This window comes from Manis pentadactyla, chromosome 3, assembly GCF_030020395.1.
Source record: "Manis pentadactyla isolate mManPen7 chromosome 3, mManPen7.hap1, whole genome shotgun sequence".
Lineage (NCBI taxonomy): Eukaryota > Metazoa > Chordata > Mammalia > Pholidota > Manidae > Manis > Manis pentadactyla.
Window position 1 is genome coordinate 183,688,389 of NC_080021.1, and position 15,385 is coordinate 183,703,773.

The following is a 15,385-nucleotide window of genomic DNA, read 5'->3' on the forward strand; positions in this document are numbered from 1 at the left end:
GTACCACAGGATGCCTTCTTCATAAAGCCATTACTCTCTAGAGCAGGAAGAATAGTGTATCTATCCAATACTAAGGAAAAAACACAGAAACCCTGACAAAATGAGGCAGAAGAATATGTTCCAAACAAAAGAACTGGATAAGACACTAGAAAGAGGGCTAAATAAAATATAAATCAGCAATATTCTTGATAAAGATTTCATAAATATGCTCACTGATCAGAAAAGTATCAATGGTCTCAGGGAGGACTTCAACAAAGAGATAGAAGACCTAAAAAAGAGCCACTCAGAACTGAAGAATACAGTAACTGAAATGAAAAATACAATGGAGGGAATGAATAGATTGCTGCAAGTAGAGGAGACAATCAAAGAGATGAAAATTAGAGAAAAGAAAAACAATAAAGTTGAGGAAGAGAGAGAAAAAGATTCTCTAGAGTAAAGAGGATGTTAAGAGAGCTGTGTGACAACTCCAAGTGAAACAATATTTGCATAATGGGGTACCAGAAGCAGAGAAAAACAAAGGAGTAGAAAGTCTCTTTGAATAAATAATTGCTCAAAACTCCCCCAATCTGGGGAAGGAAATAGACACCCAGGTCCTAGAAGCATGGAGAGCCCCTAACAAAAGGAACCCCAGAAATACAACAGCAAGAGATATAATAATTAAAAAGACAAAGATTAAGGATAAAGAGAGGGAATTGAAAGCAGCTAGAGAGAGGCAAAAAAATACTTATAAGAGCAACATCATAAGGTAATCAGCATGTTTCTCAGCAGAAACTTTACAGGACAGAAGAGAGTGGCATGAAACATTTAATATATTGAAACAGAATGACCCAACCAAGAATTCTCTACCCAGAAAGTTATCATTCAGAATTGAAAGAGAGATTAAAAGTTTCCCAGATAAATGAAAGTTAAAAGAATTCAACACCACTAAAGCAGCCTTACAGAATATATGTAAGAGGGATTTCTGCAGACGGAAATGTTCTTAAGCCTAAATATTTTTCATAGGTGAAAATAAACACACAGTAAAGGTACTAGACCAATTACTTAGTAAACAAGTATGAAGTTAAAGAAAAATAGAAAAATCAACTATAACCAAAATCAGTCAAGGGATCCACAAAAAAATGCAGATTATGACATCTAATACATAAAGTATGGAGGAGGAAGAACAATAAAAAAATAGTTTAGACAGTGTTCAAAATAGAGAGACCAAATATAGACTGTTATATATGAAGGTAACTATCTATAAACCTTATGGTAACCACAAGCTTAAAATCTATAATAGATGCACACAAAAAAATTTTTAATCCAACCACAAAACTAAATAAAAACATCAAATCAAAAGAGAAGAGTATGAGCGAGGAAAAAAGAATCAGAGAGGAACTACAAAAATAACCATAAAAAAAATTAATTAAAATGGCAATAAGTACATACTTATCAATAACTACCATAAATGTAAAAGGAATGAATGCACCAATCAAAAGACAAAGAGTGGCAGAACAGATAAAGAAAGAAGACCCACCTATATGTTGCCTACAAGAGACTCATTTCAGACTTAAAAACATACAGACTGAACGTTAAGTGATGGGGAAAGATATTTCATGCATACAGAGGGAGAAGAAAGCAGGAGTAGCAGTACTTGTATCAGACAAAATAATTTCAAAACAAAGTAACAAGAGACAAAGAAGGACATTACATAATGATAAAGGGATCAGTCCAACAAGAGAATATAATCATTACAAATATCTAAGTACCCAACATAGGAGCACTTAAGTATGTAAAACAAATACTGACAACTAAAGGGAGAAACAGACTGGCACTCAATCATTTTAGGAGACTTTAACACACCACTTACATCAATGGACAGATCAACCAGACAGAAAATAAATAAGGAAACAGAGGCACTGAAAAATACACTCAAGCAGATAGACTTAACAGATATACACAGAACATTCCACCCAAAAGCAGCAGGATACACATTTTTTTCAAGTGCACCTGGAATGTTCTGCCGAATAGATCACATACTAGGTCACAAAAAGAGCCTCAATAAATTAAAAAGATTTAAATTGTATCAAGCACCTTTTCAGATCACAATGGTATGAAACTAAAAATAAATTCTATGAAGAAAACAAAAATAAACCACAAATACTGGGAGACTCATCAACATGTTTCTAAATAATCAATGGATTGATGAACAAATCAAAGAAGAAATCAAGCAATAAATGCAGACAAATGAAAAAAAATACAAAGTTTAAAATACGTAGGATGCTACAAAAATAGTTCTAAGAGGGAAGTACATAGCAGTACAGGCCTACCTCAAGAAACAAGAATAATCCCAAATAAACAGTCTAAACTCACAACTAAAGAAACTTGAAAAAGAAGAATGAATGAAACCAAAAGTCAGTAGAAAGAGGAACATAATAAGGGTCAGAACAAAAATAAATAGAGAAGAATAAAACAATACAAAAAATCAATGAAACCAAGTAATGGTTCTTTGAGAAGATAAACAAAATAGACAAACCCCTAGCCAAATTTATGAAGAAAAAAAGAGAGGACACAAATAAACAAAATCAGAAACAAAAAAGGAATAGTTACAACTGACACCACAGAAATACAAAGAATTAGTAGAGAATACTGTGAAAAATTATATGCCAATAAAGTGGACAACCCAAAAGAAGTGGAAAAATTTCTACAAAAGTACAATCTTCTAAGACTGACCCAAGAAGAAACATAAAATCTGAACAGACCAATTACCAGTAACAAAATTGAATTGGTAATCAAAAAACTCCCAACAAATGAAAGCCCATGACCAGATGGTTTTATAGCTGATTCTACCAAATATATAAAGAAGAACTGACACCATCCTTTCTAAAGTATTCCAAAAAGTAGAAGAGGATGGAACTTCCAAACTCATTCTATGAGGCCTGTATCACTCTAATACCAAAACCACATAAAGATACTACAAAAAAAGAGAAAATTATAGACCAATATAGCTAATGAATATAGATACAAAAATCCTTGACATAATATTAGCAAACAAATTCAAAAATACATCGAAAAGATCACCCATCATGACAAAGTGGGATTTATTCCAGGGATGTAAGGATGGTACAATTAGTTGTAACTTAATGTAATACACCACATTACCAAAAAGAAGGATAAAAGCATATGATCTTCTCAATAGATGCTTAAAAAGCATTTGACAAAATTCACCATCCATTCATGATAAAAACTCTAAAAAAATGGGTATAGAGGGAATGTACCTCAATATAATAAAGGCCATATATGACAAACCCACCGCCAACATCATTCTCAATAATGAAAAACTGAAAGCTTTCCTCTAAGACTAGGAACAAGACGAGGATGTCTACTCTCACCACTTTTATTCAACATAGTACTGGAGGTCCTGGCCATGACAATCAGACAAGAGGAAGAGATAAAAGGCATTCAAATTGGTAAGGAAGAAGTTAAACTGTCACTATTTGCAGATGACATGATATTATACATAGAAAATCCTAAAGACTCCACCAAAAAAAGTTAGAATTAAAAACTGGATTCAGCAAAGTTGCAGGATACAAAATTAATATACAGAAATCTGCTGCATTCCTATATACAAACAATGAACTAACAGAAAGAGGAATCAGGAAAAAATTCCATTTAAAATTGCACCAAAAAGAATAAAATACCTAGAAATAAAACTAACCAAGGAAGTGAAAGACCTTTACTCTGAAAACTCTAAGACACTCATGAGAGAAATTAAAGAAGACACTGATAAATGGAAATCTATCCCATGCTCATGGATAGGAAGAATTAATATTGTCAAAATGACCATCCTGACCAAAAGCAATTTACAGATTCAATACAATCCTTATCAAAAGACCAATGGCATTTTTTAATGAACTAGAGCAAATAATCATAAAATTCATATGGAACCACAAAACACCTTGAATAGTCAAAGTCATCCTGTAAAGAAGAACAAAGCTGGGGATTACACTCCCTGATTTCAAGTTATACTACAAAGCTACAGTAATTAAAACAGTATGGTACTATCACAAGAACAGACCCATATATCTACGGAACAGAATAGAGAACCCATATATAAACCTATGCATGAATAGCCAATTAATATATGATAAAGGATCCATGAATATACAATGAGGGAAAAGACAGTATCTTCAATACCTGGTATTGGGAAAACTTCTGTGTTTATTGATGCATTATATACAATAGCCAAGATATGGAAACAACCTGAGTGTCCATCAATAGATGAATGGATAAAGAAGATGTGGTTCACACACACAATGGCATATTATTCAGTCATAAAAAAGGAAAGAAATCCTGCCATTTGAGACAAGATGGATGGACCTACAGGATATTATGCTAAGTGAAATGAGCCAGGAGGGAAAACACAAATACCATATGATTTCACTTATTTGTGAAATCAAAAAACAAAACAAAATAAACAAAATAGCAGTAGACTCAGACTCTGTGAATTGACTGGTGTTACCATAATGAGAGGTTAAGGTGGGTGGGTGGGGAGGGGGAGGGGGATAAAGGGGCACAAAAATTCTCAAATATAATATATGTTGGTCACAGGGATGGTAGTGCAGCATGGAGAATATAGCCAATGATTCTGTAACATCTTTCTATGTTGACAAATAGTAACTGTACTAGTTGGGGTGAGGATTTAATAATGTGGGTAACTGCTAAAACACTATGTTTTATGATCGAAACTAATATAAGATTGTACATTAACTCTACTTTAAAATAAAATAAATCTAGATGTTCATAGACTCGTCTATAGAGACCAGAAGTTATTTGTTATGCAATTTACATTGCTAATATCCATCCGTCTGTGGATATCAACCCAAACTCTTTTGTTAGTTATACTCAGTAGAAGATCATACTTTTCCCAATTAGTCATATGCTTGTTAATTTTCATTGTAGTACTATATAATCATATATGAATGTGTCCTTCTATTACATCTAAAGTTCTATTTCATATTGCAAAGTTAAAGCTGGCCCCAAATTAATTTTGTTCAAAGGTTTGCACTAAGCATCTAATGCTATTTGGCAAAGGAGTTAAACAGTCATCCCAATTCCTTTATTCAAACAATCTCTCCTTTGCTTACTTATTTGGAATTCCATTTTATTAAATATTAAATTATCATATCTACTTTGGCCCATTTCAGGACTATCCACTAATCTTCAGGTTTCATTTCTCACCACTCCTGTCTCCCACCTCCATCCTCAACTCTGATCGTACTAATCTACACACAATTCCGGATTGGGGTGTTCTCCCTTAACATCTTACACATGCTTTTCCCTCTCTTCAAAATGACCTCTCTTCTACCCTTCTCCTGGCAAACTTCTACTCAGCTCACCTCTACTGGGAAACATTCCATGGCCCATTGCCTATGCCCAGTCTGTACTAGATGCTACTCCCATGCACCTGACACTCCCCTAGGAGCATCCTATCAACTGTTCTGCAATTCTGTTTATCTGTCTTTCCCACCAGACCAAAACATTCTTATAAGCAGGGAGAATTTCATATTTATTTTTGTAAACTTCAGTGTCCAGCATAGTGTTTGTTAGGTAAATTCATTAGACCTAACCAGTGTCTACTACTCATAAAGACTATTTGCTATTGCCTATCTTTAAATGCTAAACAGAACTTTCTGTCAGCATCTCCAACCAGGTCTTTCCTTGGCACCAGCAGGTAGGCCTGATTCAAAATCCTGTTCCTTCTAGGTCTTCCTGTCTAGATATGACCCACCCATTCCCATCCATCATACTCCAAGATATAACACAAATCTCATCCAAGATACTGCATTATGATAGCAATAGACACTGAGGAACACTGATGGAAAGAGCTTGGTTTTAGGATTTCACCTGTTATCTCCTACCACTCAAATGCATTGCTCTTACTGGAAACCCCAGTTGAAAGGAATGTCACTGAGCAGAACATCCATCAAACTTGCCTTTGGGCAGTATTCTGTCACAATAACCACATCTAGCACTTTAATACAAACTCCAATGGATCTGCAAATGTTTGAATGATCTAGTTCTCTGGGAAAACCAATAATACAGACCAGAAAGGATTTATCTGGAACATGATCTCCTAATTCCAACTTTAAAATATGACCTAGTTTTTCACTACATAAAGGAACAAATATCCTCCTGGATTTAGTGTTATACACAAATGAAGCTTGTAAATTCACCCACTGTGATGCAGAATAAAGTACTTAGAATAAAAAACAGACCATCATCACCAAATATCATTCTGGGCCACACATCTTTCATCCAACATCTTTAATATGTTAACAACCTTCCCTGGTAGTTATGATTATCTGTAAATGGGGAAACTGAGGCTCAAAGTGATGAAGTAATTTAGCCAAGGTCCCTCAGAGATAAGAGAGCAGATCCTAGGCCTCACTTTGTTAATTCCAAAATTTATTTATTTTTTCTCAACATTGACACAGTGCATACCAATATAAGTATAAATACAAAGAGAATATTTTCACATAGAGAAGTTTCATTTTTCTAAAAAATATTGTTGCTTTGAAACAAAAGGCAATTTTCATAAGCCAAGAAGTCACAGATTTTTCAGTCTTTTCACACCTGCCTCTCATATATTTGTTTCTCTATAAGTTTAAGCCCCTACCCCCACTCCTGGAAAGAGAGAAGGCTCTCCCCAAATCTCATTTCAGTGTGGTTCATTACTACATCTGCACCATCAGCATAGAGGCACAGGTGCTGCTTTGCATAAACAAAGGACTGACTTGCAGATTATCCATGGACGGTTTTCCAGTCATGACATTTTTCTCCAATCAAAATTCCACCATCTTCAAAGACCTGAATGTAAGTCACAAACCATAAAACTCTTAAAAGAAAACATAGGCAAAAATCTCCTGAAAATAAACATGAGCAACTTCTTCCTGAACACATCTCCTCGAGCAAGGGAAACAGAAGCAAAAATGAACACATGGGACTACATCAAACTAAAAAACTTTGGTAAGGCAAAGGACACCATCAACAGAACAAAAAGGCATCCCACAGTATGGGAGAATATATTTGTAAAAGACATATCCGACAAGGCATTAACATCCAAAATATATAAAGACCTCACATGCCTCAACACCCAAAAAGCAAATAACCCGATTAAAAAATGGGCGGACTGCTACTTCTATAGCTTTTCTTCTTCCTTCCTAATTACAACCCTTAAATAGAATTCTTGCCTCATATCAAATTTACCGAGTATCATAATTCTTCCAAGTGGTAAAGATACCTCAAGACAAATGCGGGGCATAGAAGCCACAGGGCATAAATCTGCAAAGAAGTAAAAAGCTAACCTTTTCAAACAATATGGCTTCTCTCTCACTTACCAACTTTACATTTCCCTGTATGTCCCCAGAAGATGACTGGTTAGCCAGAGACGGGTAAGATTCCTCAAGGGAGGAACAACCTAAGACAGGCACAGTCGCAGGGGGGCCATCAGGTGAGAAATTGGGGATCAACAGAGGTGAGGCTTAGAACCTCACCCCTCCTGTTCTGAGAGAAATCCTCTGCATACGTGGATGTTTTATTGCCCTTGTCTAGCTTGGATTAACACATAGTCTACAGGCACACACCTGATCATCTACATTTGCTCTCTTACAACACTAAACTATGTTTTCTACCTTTATCTCGTATCTACCTACCACTTCAGCATTTTATTAAAAATAATAATAATAAAGAGAGAAATGTGGTATCCACATATAAATCAAGTATAAAAATCAAATGAGTATTCATATTTGAACTGACTGTTTATAGTTCATAATGCATGAGCAAAACCGAAAGTTTCTGTGATGACTGCCCTTGTACTGTTCATCATGTAACTTACTCACTATGTAAGAATTTGTTCTCCATGTAATAACTTGTTCATTATGCTTCAGAAGATTGGAGACTGATGAAAATTAGGCCTGGGGTGGATTAATGATTGTGCATTGAGCATTGACTCCCCTATACAGAATTTTATTGTTGTTAACAACCATTTGATCAATAAATATGAGAGATGCCCTCACAAAAAAAAAAAAAAAATGGGCGGAGACAGGGAAGACAAGTAGTGATTCTGTAGCATCTTACTACGCTGATGGACAGTGACTGTAATGGGGTATGTGGTGGGGACTTAATAGTGAGGGAAGTCTAGTAACCATAATGTTGCTCATGTAATTGTAGATTAATGGTACCAAAAAAAAATACTTTTATTATGTGAATTTAAACCCAAAGTAGCCAGATTCAGAGTCCAATTTTCTAAAATTACATTGCACAGGTTAACAAAGAATATTTGAAAATGTTAACTCTTTTTTTTACATTGAAACTGACCTATAAAGTAACAGAAAAGTGCTTTGAACCCTACCAGTGTGTAGGCTCCTGGCAAAATCATCTCTCAATTCAGACTTCCGGCCTCAGTCAGGTAGTTCATCAGTCAACCAGGATAATAAAATGGAGAGTCCTTGACAAATTCATTAAGTAAGCCATAAAAGACTTTGTTCTGTAGATAGTCCACCTGATTATACATATCATATTTTTAGTCCAGAAATAATTTCAGTTTGTCATGAAGTAACCTCTCAATTTTACTATGAATGGAAAGGACATGGACTGTAATCAGGAGCAGTTAAATCCTAGGATCACTGTAAGACCTTAACGAAATCATATAACTTCTCTGTTCCTGCCTGATTCATTGCACCGGGAAGAGTAACAAATGATTTTGTATATGAGGTATCTAGTATAGATTCTGACTCACAGAAGACATTGAGTAACAGTTTCCTCCTTGCCTCTTGCTTTAAATCAGTGCTGACAATACATAGCAAATATTCATTTTGACTACAACTTATTTCTATGGTTTAGAATATTCTCTTCCATTGCAACCCAGTGAAGCCCTGTAATTCATCCCAAAGCTTCCTTGGATAGTGCCATAACCAACTGATCAGCATTGCCATAGGAGTTAAGTATATCTTAACACTTGGGTCTAAATTATGAAAGTGCAGTCTGTAAGTATAACATCAGAGTAGGCTAGAGACCTTCCTAAAAAATGCAGTCTTGGAGTCTTCACTCAGTCTTAATGAATCCAAGTTTCTGGGGTTAAAACTCAGGAGTATGAATTTTTGCCAGTTTTCCAAGGTTACTTCTATGTACATATAGTTTAAGCATCATTGTTACTTAATTCGACAAATATTTTTCTGACAAGATGAATATAAGATGTACACCCTGCTATATAGAAGGTCAGAGTACATTTAGGGAGAAGATAAGAGCAGGTATCATTAAATATGATAATAAAGCCTATAATAGAAAAATGAATCAAGACTTCTCAAAAATCTAGAAGGGTGCAAGGTCATATCTATATTCACCTTAGGGGTTCTCAATACACTAAAAATTGAAGAAGCTAAATCAAAATTACAAAATACATAATGTCACATAATTGTACTATTCACAAAACAAATCCAAAATTTATTAAGGATATAAAATTTAAAGCTAATGATAGGCAGTTAGGACTGGAATTGAAATACTGTGAAAATTTAATGTGTAATTAATGTTTTTCTTCTTGTCTGTGTATTTCTGTGACAATATAAAGAAATTCATCTGGAGATTATGTCACAAGTCTAAATTTAAGCACATGGAAAAATGACCCTTTAGTCAAACCTTCACCCCCACGTGTTAGCTTCTGGGATGAACAAAATGTTGAGGGCTTGGGGAAATTTTGGAAAGTATTCAGAGGAAGGGCAATATATCTGGCTGGTAAAGTCTGAATAGGAGTTTATTAGAATGTCTTCTCCATGTTTTGCTTACAGCCACATGCTCTGATCCAAAGCTATCATATACATGGTTTATGTTTTTGTGTTGCTAAGTCTCTTACAGTTTTGCATATAATTTCATGTATGACTCAATAAATCTTTCAGATCTAAAAAAAAAAAATGGGTGGAGAATATGAAAAGACAATTCTCCAAAGAAAAAATGCAGATGGCCAATACACACATGAAAAGATGGTCTACATCACTAATCATTAGGAAAATGCAAATTAAAACCACAATGAGACATCACCCCACACCAGTTAGGATGGCGAGAATCAAAAACTAAGAACAACAAATGTTGGCAAGGATGCAGAGAAAGAGGAACCCTCCTACACTGCTGGTGGGAATGTAAGCTAGGCCAACCATGTGGAAAGCAATATGGAGGTTCCTCAAAAAACTAAAAATAGAAATACCATTTGATCCAGGAATCCCACTCCTGGGAATTTACTCAAAGAATACAAGTTCTCAGATTCAAAAAGACAAGGGAAGAGCCAAGATGGCAGTGTAAGCAGTGCAGCAGAAATCTCCTCCCAGAAACATATATATTTTCGAAAATACAACAAATACAGCTATTCCTAAAAGAGAGACCAGTGGATACAGTACAACAGCCAGGCTACATCTACATCTGTGAGAACTCAGCATCACACGAAGGGGTTAAGATACAGGCCGTGCCCCCGCAGGACCTGAGCGCCCCCCCACCCTAGCTCCCTGCTGGGAAGAGAGGAGTCAGAGTGGGGAGGGAGTGGGAGCACAGGACTGCTAAATAACTAGCTCTAGTAATCCACACTGGCAGCACAGACATATGGTACACGGTGTGCTGGATATTAGAGAAAAGGAAAAGCAAAATCTGTGAGTGGGACCGGCAACTGGCTCCCCTGGGACAAAAGAAAAGCAAGTGATTTCTGAAAGTCTTAAAGGGACAGGGGCCTCACAGCTGGATGAAATCGTCCTGGCACACTCAGCCCAGCTGCTGGGAATCCCAGGGAACTCCAGCCAACTTAACCCCTTGGGCAGCAGTGCAGCTCTGAAGCTCTTCACAGCAATAAGCAGGCTGCCAGTCATTCCCCCAGCTGGCGTGGACACTGACACACCACCCCAGAAGCAGGAGAGCAGCCACATGCACATGCAGGGGCAGCACCAGAGGGGCCTGGGGGATGCCCATGCATGCAGGTGGCAGCGGCCCCAGAGGGGCCTGGGAGAGGCAAGCGCGAGCCAGTGCAGGCAGAGGCTGAGCAGCCCAGGAGAAGCTTGTGTGCGCTCGTGGTGGCAGCAGCTGAGTATCCCAGGAGCAGCGCCACCAGCAGCTGCCCAGAATCTCTGCCTGGCACACACCCACCTGGGCCAGACCCAAAGGCCATCGCCAGCACACAGCTGAACAGTGGGGGTGCCACTCTCGCAAGAGAGCACACCTGGCACACCGGCCACTACCTGCAGGGCTCTGCACTACCATGACAGAGACCCTGCCCACAGCAGATTAGGGGATTAATCCGGAGGCTGCTTGAGGAGTGCGGGTAACTGACACAGGCAGTGGAGAAGGGCAAGGTGAACAGCAATCAGGAAAGGAATTTGTTCTCCCAGCTGACACATGCGCTACCTGCCTACAGCTACCTCTATCACCATGAAAAGGCAGAAGAATTTGGCCCAGTCCAGAATTACCCAGACAACCCCTGAGAGAGGGCCTGGGGAGATAGACCTAACCAATCTCCCTGAAAAATAATTCAAAATAAAGGCCACAAACATGCTGATGGATCTGCAGAGAAATATGCAAGAGTTAAAGGATAAAGTTGGGAGGGAGAATACAGAAATAAAACAATCCATGGAAGGACTTAGGAGCAGACTGGAAGGGGGGCAAGATGCCATTAATGGAATAGAAATCAGAGAACAGGAACACAGAGAAGCTGAGTCAGAGAGAGATAAAAGGAATTCCAAGAATGAAAGAATATTAAGGGAACTGTGTGACCAATCCAAAAGGAACTATATCCACATTATAGGGGTACCAGAAGAAGAAGAGAGAGAGAAAAGGATAGAAAGTCTCTTTGAAGAAATAATTACTGAAAACTTCCCCAAACTGGGGGAGGAAATAGTCTCTCAGACCATGGAGGCACACAGAACTCCCAACAAAAGGGACCCAAGGAGGACAACACCAAGACACATAATAATTAAAATGGCAAAGATCAAGGACAAGGACAGAGTATTAAAGGCAGCCAGAGAGAGGAAAAAGGTCACTTACAAAGGAAAACCCATTAGGCTATCATCAGACTTCTCAACAGAAACCTTACAGGCCAGAAGAGAATGGCATGATATATTCAATGAAATGAAACAGAAGGACCTTGAACCAAGAATACTATATCCAGCACGATTATCATTTAAATTTGAAGGAGGGATTAAACAATTTCCAGACAAGCAAAAGTTGAGGGAATTTGCCTCCCACAAACCACCTCTACAGGGTATTTTAGAGGGACTGCTCTAGATGGAAGCACTCCTAAGGCTAAATAGATGTCACCAGAGAAAACAAAATCACACCAAAGAAAGCAGACCAATCAAATACTAACTAAAGGCAAAAAATAAAATCAACTACTCACAAAAACAGTAAAAGGAAACACAAAAGAACACAGAATAAAACACCTAACATATAAAGAATAGAGGAGGAGGAATAAGAAGGGAGAGAAATAAAGAATCATCACACTGTGTTTATAATAGCTTAATAAGTGAGTTAAGTTAGACAGTTAGATAGTAAAGAAGCTACCCTTGAACCTTTGGTAACCATGAATCTAAAGCCTGCAATGGCAATAAGTACATATCTTTCAATAATCACCCTAAATGTAAATGGATTAAATGCACCAATCAAAAGACAGAGTAACAAAATGGATAAAAAAGCAAGACCCATCTATATGCTGTTACAAGAGACTCACCTCAAACCAAACACATACACAGACTAAAAGTCAAGGGATGAAAAAAGATATTTCATACAAACAATAGGGAGAATAGAGTAGGTGTAGCAGCACTGGTATCAGACAAAATAGACCTCAAAACAAAGAAAGTAACAAGAGATTAAGAAGGACATTACATTATGATAAAGGGATCATCCCAACAAGAGGATATAACCATTATAAATATATATCCACCCAATACAGGAGCACTGACATATGTGAAAGAAATACTAACAGAATTAAAGGAGGAAATAGAATGCAATGCATTCATTCTAGGAGACTTCAAAACACCACTCACTCCAAAGGACACATCCACCAGACAGAAAATAAGTAAGGACACAGAGGCACTGAACAACACACTTGAACAGATAGACTTAACAGACATCTACAGAACTCTACACCAAAAAGCAGCAGGATACACATTCTTCTCAAGTGCATATGGAATATTCTCCAGAATAGACCACTTACTAGGCCACAAAAAGAGCCTCAGTCAATTCAAAAAGATTGAAATTCTAAGAACCAACTTCTCAGACCACAAAGGCATAAAACTAAAAATAAATTGTACAAAGAAAACAAAAAGGCTCACAAACACATGCAGTCTTAACAACATGTTCCTAAATAATCAATGGATCAATAACCAAATTAAAACAGAGATCAAGCAATATATGGAGACAAATGATGCCTACAGCATAAAGCCCCAACTTCTGTAGGACACAACAAAGGCAGTTCTAAGAAGAAAGTATATAGCAATCCAGGCCTATCTAAATAAGGAAGAACATTCCCAAATGAATAGTCCAAAGTCACAATTAATGAAACTGGAAAAAGAAGAACAAATGAGGCCTGAAGTCAGCAGAAGGGGGGACATAATAAAGATCAGAAAAGAAATAAATAAAATTGAGAATGATAAATTAATAGAAAAAAACTCAATGAAACCAAGAGCTATTTCTTCAAAAAATAAACAAAATAGATAAGCCCTTAGCCAGACTTATTAAGAGAAAAAGAGAATTTACACATATCAACAGAATCAGAAATGAGAAAGGAAAAATCATGACGAATCCAACAGAAATACAAAAAATTATTAGAGTACTATGAAAATCTATATGCTAACAAGCTGCAAAACCTAAAAGAAATGGACAACTTCCTAGAAAAATACAACCTACCAAGATGGACCCAGGAAGACACATAAAATCTAAACAGACCAATTACTAGCAAGGAAATTGAACAAGTAATCAAAAAATACCCAAGAACAGAAACCCTGGGCAAGATGGATTCACCGCTGAATTTTATCAGACATATAGAGAAGAAATAATACCCATTCTCCTTAAAGTTTTCCAAAAAAAAGAAGAGGGGGGAACACTTCCAAATTCATTCTATGAAGCCAGCATCCCTCTAATACCAAAACTAGGCAAAGACTCCACCAAAAAAAGAAAATTAAAGACCAATATCCATGATGAACACAGATTCAAAAATACTCAATAAATTCTAGCAAACCACATTCAAAAATACATCAAGATCATACACCATGAACAAGTGGGATTCATCTCAGGGATGCAAGAATGGTACAACACTCAAAAATCTATCAACATCATCCACCACATCAACAAAAAGAAGGACAGAAACCACATGATCATTTCCATAGATGCTGAAAAAGCATTCGACAAAATTCAACATCCATTCATGATAAAAACTCTCAACAAAATGGGTATACAGGGCAAGTGCCTCAACATAATAAACACCATACATGACAAACCCACAGCCAACATCATACTTAACAGCAAGAAGCTGACAGCTTTTCCTCTAAAATCGGGAACAAGACAGGGATTCCCACTCTCCCCACTGTTATTCAGCATAGTACTGGAGGTCCTAGCCATGGCAATCAGACAAAACAAAGAAATACAAGGCATCAAGATTGGTAAAGAGGAAGTCAAACTGTCACTATTTGCAGATGACATGATATTGTACATAAAAAACCCTAAAGACTTCACTCCAAAACTACTAGAACTAATATCTGAATTCAGCAAAGTTGCAGGATCCAAAGTAATACATAGAAATCTGTTGCTTTCCTATACACTAATGATGAATTAACAGAAAGAGAAATCAGGAAAGCAATCCCATTCACAACTGCATCAAAAAGAATAAAATACCTAGGAATAAACCTAACCAAAGAAGTGAAAGACCTATACCCTGAAAACTACAAGACATGCTTAAAAGAAATTAAAGAGGACACTAACAAATGGAAATGCATCCCATGCTCTTGGCTAGGAAGAATCAATATTGTCAAAATGGCCATCCTGCCTAAAGCAATCTACAGATTCAATGCGATGCCTATCAAAATACCAACAACATTCTTCAATGAATAGGAACAAATAGTTTTAAATTACATATGGAATCACAAAAGAACCCAAATAGCCAAAGCAATCCTGAGAAGGAAGAATAAAGCAGGGGGCATCTCACTTTCCAACTTCAAGCTTCACTGTCAAGCCACAGTATTCAAGACAATTTGGTGCTGGCACAAGAACAAAGCCACAGACCAGTGGAACAGAATAGAGAGTCCAGATATTAACCCAAACATATACGGTCAATTAATATATGATAAAGGAGCCATGGACATACAATAGGGAAATGACAGCC